This window comes from Primulina eburnea, chromosome 7 (assembly GCF_022965805.1).
Source record: "Primulina eburnea isolate SZY01 chromosome 7, ASM2296580v1, whole genome shotgun sequence".
In the NCBI taxonomy this organism is placed as follows: domain Eukaryota; kingdom Viridiplantae; phylum Streptophyta; class Magnoliopsida; order Lamiales; family Gesneriaceae; genus Primulina; species Primulina eburnea.
Genome location: NC_133107.1, coordinates 14,547,195 through 14,555,035, shown reverse-complemented (window position 1 = coordinate 14,555,035; position 7,841 = coordinate 14,547,195).

Here is a 7,841-nt window from a genome sequence, read left to right as displayed (position 1 = left end):
CTTATTCACACCGGGATCCCTAGAGTTCTAGTCGAGTCGAGTCCAGACATGGTTTGATTCGCATTGCATTGCATGTTTATATGATTGTCATTCATAATAGCATGTTTCATGTTTAGATTGATTATATGCATGTATACATGTTTATACTGGGATTTGTTTTCACCGGAGTTTCCGGCTGTTGTTATGTTTGTATGTGTGCATAACAACAGGTGGGGCAGGATCTGGGTCACGCAGAGGATGAGAGATGGACATAGCGTGGTGATCTCGGGCTTAGCAGAAGGACTAGTAGTTGTACCTTTGGCATGTACTGTATTTAATTACTAGTTTGTTGAGTATGGATGGAACAAGCCATGTTGTACTTTATGTTTGTATATTATGATTGTAAAATAAATAAAGACTTTATGCCTGTTTATACAACATTAGAAGGAATGTTGAAAAACAAAAATTTGACCCACTTTTTATATTAATGATCCATTGAATCCCAAAGAAAGAGTTAGAGCCCGGGTCCCCACAGGTGTACAACCATAAACTAGGACGTTTCCACTCGATAAGTGATAACCACTTGGAAAGTCCTTTATGGAGGGTTGTTCAGTGCACTCTACAAGGAGCATCTATCTGCATGTTCGGACATCACAATGTCCCTTATCAATGAAACATGGTACTCACATCGCAGATACTAGTCTCGAACTCGAGCGGCCTATATCCTTCTTAGCGGCGGCTGAATCGACTAGGAACTGTTTAAAATATACAGTATTCCAAATATGAGTTTCATGATACTCATCATATGAGCATCTCATATTCTTTCTACTATTTGTATATTCAAGAACTTTATCTATGCAACATGAATGGGTATACAGATAAACAAGTGCCAAAATAATAATTTCAAATATTATTTTAAAAAAAGATAGTTTATATATAGAGTTTAAACATGAACCCTCGGCCAACACTTGGCTCGACGGGCACCTACTCTAACAATCTCCCACTTGCACTAGAGCCAACTACCCATATGCTTCAAACCCACCGATTCGTGATGCTTCTCGAATAATGGTCCATGTAAAGTCTTAGTTAGCGGATCAGCAACATTATTTGCGGAGCCGACTTGGTCAATCGAGGCATCTCCTCTTTCCACAATCTCTCGGAGGATGTGGTACTTTCTCAATACATGTTTGGACTTCTGATGAGACCTTGGCTCCGTTGCTTGAGAAATGGCTCCCGTGTTGTCACAAAACACCGGGACAGGAGCAACTCCATTAGGAATGACGCCCACCTCTTGGAAGAAATTCCTTATCCAAACATCCTCCTTTGCTGCAGCTGATGCAGCAATGTATTCGGCCTCAGTGGTGGAATCCGCAGTACTGTCTTGCTTGGAACTCTTCCAAGAGACAGCAGCACCATTGAGCATGAATATGAACCCAGAGGTTGACTTCGAGTCATCGATATCGCTTTGGAAGCTAGAGTCTGTATAGCCTTCCAATTTCAGTTCTCCACCCCCATAGACCAAGAACAATTTATTGGTCCTTCTCAAATACTTGAGGATGTCTTTCACAGCTTTCCAGTGTGGAAGACCAGGGTTCGATTGATATCTACTCACTGCACTTAGTGCGAAAGCCACGTTAGGACGTGTATATATCATCCCATACATGATGCTACCCATCGCAGATGCATAAGGAATGCTTTTCATCGCCGCTATCTCTGCATCAGTCTTGGGAGACATAGACTTAGATAGGTTCACGCCATGACACATTGGTAGATGTGCTCTCTTGGACTCATCCATCGAGAACCGCTTCACGATGGTATCAATGTATGTGGACTGGGTGAGAGCAAGCATTCTTTTTTATCTATCTCTATAGATCTGTATTCCCAATACAAAAGATGCTTCACCCAAGTCCTGCATCGAGAACTTACTCGCTAAACATATTTTAGTTGATTGCAACATTCCTACATCATTCCCAATGAGTAGAATGTCATCAACATACAGCACCAAGAATGTCACAGCACTCTCACTGACCTTCTTATACACACAGGGTTCCTCAAGATTCTTAGTATAACCAAACTCTTTGATTGTACTATCGAATCTAAGGTTCCAACTCCTAGATGTCTGCTTTAGACCATAAATAGTTTTCTGAAGTTTGCATACCATATGCTCACTTCCGACAGAATTAAACCCTTCAGGTTGAGACATTTAAATCTCTTCCTTAATATCTCCATTAATAAAGGCTGTCTTGACATCCATTTGCCATATCTCATAGTCATACCATGCAGCAATGGCTAGCAATATCCTTATAGACTTGAACATTGCAACTGGAGGAAATGTTTCCTCAAAGTCAACTCCTTGTCTTTGAGTATATCTTTTTGCTACCAATCACGCGTTGAAGGTCAATACCTTCCCATCCGCCCCAAGTTTCCTCTTGTAAATCCATCTACACCCTATGGGAACAATTCCCTTAGGTGGATCCACGAGATTCTACACTTGGTTCGAATGCATGGAATTCATCTCAGATTCCATCGCTTCAAGCCACTTGGATGAATCGGCATAAGATAACGCTTCCTTGAAGGTCCTTGGATCACATCCATGGTTAGGCTCATCAGGGCCCTCTTCAAAAAGCATACCATACCTCATAGGTGGTCTCGAGACTCTCTCGGATCTTCTAGGAGCTTGTTTCTCCTCTCTTGGGTCTTCGGGTGAGGGTTCTATAATTGTGGGTGTCTCTCGAACCTCTTCGAGTTCTATCATCTTCCCTTTTCTATCCAATAGAAATTCCTTTTCCAAAAAGGTTGCATTCCTAGAAACAAACCTTTTTATTTCTTGGGGATGATAGAAATAGTATCCAACTGAATTTCTTGGATATCCCACAAAGTAACATAAAATGGATCGACCATCCAATTTGTCTCCCACTACTTGCTTCACAAAAGCAGGGCACCCCCGTATTCTAAGATAAGAATATTTGGGTGGCTTACCCATCCATATCTCATATGGTGTCTTGTCAACTGTCTTTGAATGGAGATTGTTCAACAACAGCGCCGCTGTCTCAAGCGCATATCCCCAAAAGGATGGCGGCAACTCCGTGAACCCCATCATAGACCGAACCATGTCCAGCAAAGTCCAGTTAAGAAGTTCCGAAACACCATTCAACTGCGGTGTAGCAGGCGGAGTCCACTGTGAGAGAATCCCATTCTCCCTAAGATACTCTTGGAACTCGGAACTCAAGTACTCACCACCTCGATCCGATCAAAGTGTCTTGATTCTTCGTCCCAACTGCTTCTCTACTTCACATCTGAATTCTTTGAACCTTTCAAAGGCTTCAGAATTTTATTTCATCAAATACACATACCCATACCTCGAAGAGTCATTAGTAAATGTGATGAAGTAGACATGTCCATGGTTAGTGGTGATGCTAAGAGGACTGCACACATCGGTATGCATCAAATCCAATAACCCTTTGGCTCGCTCCACATGGTCCCTTAAAGGGAATTTTGGTCATCTTTCCTTATAGGCAGGATTCACAAGTCGTGAGAGCATTAATATCAGACATATCAAACATTCCTACTCCCACTACCTTGTTCATCCTTCTTAGGGAAATATGTCCTAATCGAGCATGCCATAATTGTGCCAAATTTAGAGTATCTTGTTTTCGCTTGTTTGTTGTTGTTATTGCTTGGACATTGTTTAGTGGAATATCTTTGTATTTTAAGGTGTAGAGATCGTTTTCAAGTTCTCCAGTATCAATTAAAAATTCATTCTTGTAAATGTTGCAAACACCTTTGCTAAATAAACAAGAAAATCCATCTTTATCAAATATAGAAATGGAAATAATGTTTTTCACCAAATCTGGTACAAACAAAACATCTCTCAAAATTACCTTAAAATCATTGTTCAACAAAAGTAAACATCTCCTACGGCCTTGGCAGCAACTCTTGCTCCATTGCCCATACTCAAGAACGTCTCACCTTCCCCGAGCCTCCTACTTCTTCCCATCACCTGCAAATCATTACAGAGATGTGAGCCACAGCCGGTATCCAATACCCAAGAGGTAGAGTTAATTGAAATGTTTACTTCAATATAGAACATACTATTTCCAGAACTCTTCTGGGCAAAATATTCCCTGCAATTACGCCTCCAATGTCCAGACTTCTTACAGTGATGACAGATGTCAACAGTCTTGTCAGCCTTCACTGGTGTGACTGCCACAGCGGGACTCGGAGTCTGCCTCTTCAAGGGCACGTTCTTCTTGGGACGTTGGAGAGAATGCTTCTTTCCCTTCCTACGTGGATCAATCTTCGTACCAGATGAACAACCCACATAAAGAACCGACTTCTCTTCATTCATAGAAGCATGCATATAACACTTGGATTTCAAGTCATGGTCACACCACTCCTTGTAAGTCTACAATTCCTCATGAGTGCAGTCAGTCGGAGCCTCAACAAGGGGCGACTCAGTAAGTGTATATGCTATTCTTTCCGAATTCAAGACGATTTTAAGTTTTCTTAGCCAATTGAGATAATTAGGTCCGGTTAATACGTGTTTTTCGAGTATGGCAGTTAGCGGATTGCGAATCGAAGGCATTGTCAAAAAGTACTGAAAAGTAAAACAGATAAATGTTAATGTCTATTTTAAAATATTTAGTAAGATATAAAGTATGAAATTTTTCTTTGTAAATATTCGCTCTCACTGTTTTGACATCTTTCACTACCCTCTAGTGAAAATGGGAAACTCCTTTCCTCAGTAGGTACGCAAAGTCCAATTAGCGAATTACGATCCTGAATAATATCAGTCAATCACAATTCCTAGAAGGTAGTTTCCAATTGCATCACTATGCAACCCTCTACGTAAACTTTTGTCTCACGTTTGATTAGGACCCAATAATATGACGTCGTTCATCTTTACGTGTCAAGCCTTACCCATCGATGTTGAACCTTAATGGACGGTCGCCATGAGTTAACTCAATAATATGAGCCGAAATCATGGGAGTTCCATGTAGTTCACATCACAATGTCAATGGATGTCACAACTTTCCGGCACCTAAGGCCCCCCCAATAATATGAGCCGAGACCCGAGCACGGGTAGCATTCATCATGCACCCATTGTCGATGGAAGACATGGAAATTATAAACAAATTTATAATTATCCTTTTCAAGCTTGATATTAATTTTGAATCTTATTCAAAATGAGGGTTCTTAATTTTGAAAGGTCTCATCATTAATTTTATTTTAGAAGCTCGCCATGTTTGATCGTATGTTTGCCAGATTCATGCAACTTTGTTATTATCATGATAATAACGCACATACTCATTATTTATAACATATCATGCATATATTATAAATAGTAAACAAAACAAGGATGATTAATCGACCAAAAACTAATGGCCCGTGTGAGCTAAACACGGGCCTAGGTCCAATCTTATGGAAATACATGGGATGCAAATGCAACTATTACATTAGCCTCCAATATTTACATGTCTTCGATATACATAATCATCAAGGCCACCATCTTCCAATCTTGATCTTCCACTATACTGATATTTACAAATAAATATCCATGGCAAATAGGGATACATCTCATGGGGTGGGAACGGGCCATAAACCAAGCCCACTTTAAATTTGATAATTATTACAAACATTCAACACAAAATATCCTACAATACACCTAGAAAATTGGGCTTGGGCTTTTTATCATCCTTCATGCATAATATCACATATCATACACCATCAATTAATTATCACAATAATTAATTGATCCAATATTATATATTTTGAACCAATCACTAACCGCCACGATTATAAACTAAATTAACAAAGTATACAAACACCTTTGTCTACTTTCTAATTAATTTATTTATAACCGAATGTCTTGTAAATCACCATTTACTATAAATAATTAAAGTACAACTTCAATTATTTATTTCATGAGAAAATATTTGCCACTTTTGTAAATTTAAATTTAAGGACCCAATATATCATTTTTCACCAAAAACATTTTGTCCCATTTAAATTTCACAAATATGTTAGCCATCTAATGGCCCAACAACATCAAGGCCCATGACCCTTTGATAATCCAAAACAATTTTGGAAACCCTAGTCGTCATCGCTGTCGTCGGAGCTCCGTCGCTGGATTCTGGCCAAAAAAATTTTTTTATTTAAAAAACATGGGGCGTTCAGGTAGCCCCTCGGGCTGCCCTTGCTGCCCGAAATGGGCAGCCCCTCGGGCAGCCCGAGCTGCCCTAAATGGGCAGCAACATGCTGCCCGAAAATCCCATTTTCTAGTGGGCAACAACATGCTGCCCGAAAATCCCATTTTCTAGGCCTTGATTTTTGTTGCAACAATTCATCTCATGTGTTTAGAAATTGCTGTCAATATAATATTATGTATATGCTACACAAAATAGTATCCTTAGCTCTGATACCACTTGAAAGAGGATCGATTAAGGTGCACGAATGTGCAACGGAAGTTTAAAATTCGATTTTATCACGAAAAATTCGAGCACCTCTACTAGTATGTAGCATATACAAAAACACTATTGATGATGGCTCCAACCAAGTTGTAAACAACTTGGCTCTTAAAAGGATGAACTTCTACAAGCTTTCCTTGATCACACCTTGCTCAAAATTAAGCCCACCACCAACTAGGTAGATCTCCTATTATTCTGCACTAGAAAAATAGGAGGATTTATCTTTGAGAAGTGTAGGGAATCTTCAACAATCGAAGAACAAAAATTGGAGAGAATTTGGAGTGCAAGTTTCGGCCATGTTGTGTAGGAGGAGAGAAGGGATTGCTTTTCTTGGTGTTTGAAAAAGTAGAGAACACCTTTAGCATGCCATGAAATTTTTTAATAAAAAGTATTCCCCAACTCTTCCCCTCCCAAGCATGCAAAACCTATTAAGGCTTGTAACAATTACTAAGCCCATGAACTTTAATTTACTTGTCTCAAAAAATTTGAGCCCAATTAAACCTTACTTGATTTTACTCAAGCCCACTAGTTGAATAAATCTTTCCTATTGGGCTCTACATGAACCAATATGATTTAATTAATTCAATACTTGAATTAATTTAATTATTTAGACTCTACTATGCCCACTAGTGTTTAATTAATTTAAGACTTGAATTAATTTAATTTAGTCCATAATAATGTTGGTGAAAATAACAATTTTCAAATACATTATTTATTTGGCCAACTTTTAATTTAGGAACACTTTCTCAAATTAAAAGTTACATTCTCCTTATAGGAGTCATATTTATATTTTTATTTACGCTTATAAACTCCTTTATAAGCCGTTCAACACATTGAGCTATTTTACTTCTCAACGGGATCTAGAAAGCTAGCACTTGTGTGGCCCTCAATGGTTTATTGATACAACTAGACGTGGGTTCACATATCTATGTGATTCGGACTAAACACGTCCTTATTCGAGCATACCCCAGTTGCTCCATTCTTACTTATCAACTCCTTGATAATAAGAACGTCAGAACTCAAGTCTGATAGTACCCAACCAATCATGTTAAACGCCTAGCAGCATCGCTTACATGATTCCCTAGGTATCAAATGATAGTGCCTGCAAGAACCATTTAATTATGGTTAGCGTACAATACGGTCCCTTCAACTCATATATCCCGTCTGATTCGACAACTATTGGTATATCGAGAATTGTCAATAAATCAATACTATGTGTCATGTCGTAGTTGCATCGATGGTGTAATCTAAGAAACCCCTTTCTTAATTACAACCATACTATGATCAGAGATTTCAAACTACATACACATGATATCACATAGGATATCCATACCCGAAGGTAAGCGGTGAATCCCCGACTACAATGCATCGACTCCTATATGTTTCGACAAAACA